This window comes from Neomonachus schauinslandi, chromosome 13, assembly GCF_002201575.2.
Source record: "Neomonachus schauinslandi chromosome 13, ASM220157v2, whole genome shotgun sequence".
Classification (NCBI taxonomy): domain Eukaryota; kingdom Metazoa; phylum Chordata; class Mammalia; order Carnivora; family Phocidae; genus Neomonachus; species Neomonachus schauinslandi.
This window is the reverse complement of record NC_058415.1, coordinates 183,495-184,207: the sequence shown is the minus strand read 5'-3', so window position 1 is coordinate 184,207 and position 713 is coordinate 183,495.

Here is a 713-nt window from a genome sequence, read left to right as displayed (position 1 = left end):
CATATACGTTAACCTATTTATATAAGGATACACTATCAAACATTGAGAAAAAATACACAATACAGGCAAAGTTCACATTAAGAGTGTTAAAAAAATAATACAGGACAGAAAGTCACATAAAGTTAAAAAGTACACTTATCATTTATTGATACATAATTAGGTAGGTAAACTATAATGAAAAAACTGATTATCATAAAAGTTAGGGGTGGATAGGAAGAGTGATTTTGATTTTGATTAGGATGTTACTGAAGCGCTTGCAATGTTCTATGTTGTGACCTGGGTGGTTACCTGAGTGTTCTCTTTATATTTCTTAAACTTGATTTTTTTTTATTGTTACTTTGTATATTTTCCAAATTCTCCAAACTGATCTGTAATTTTATAAGCAGAAAAAATACATTAAATAAAATAAAAAGACAACACAGGAGAAAAGTGAAACATTTGTCAAACGACTAACAGTTGGTTAGGGGGACGGCAAGACACACTGGGCTCTTTAACATAAACACCCCACCCCAACATTTTCTCAAATGGTAAAGACAAGAAACCGGGCCACTTGATGGGCCTAGGTCAGGCATCAAATCAGGAGGCAAGGAAATCAAAGCTGAGGAAAAAACGAATTTTCACAAAAAGAAAATGAAAAAGAAACACCAAGGTACCTCGTAAGTGGTTCTCAGACATGCACCTCTTGGAGAAGGGCGAACTGAGATAGTGGAGAA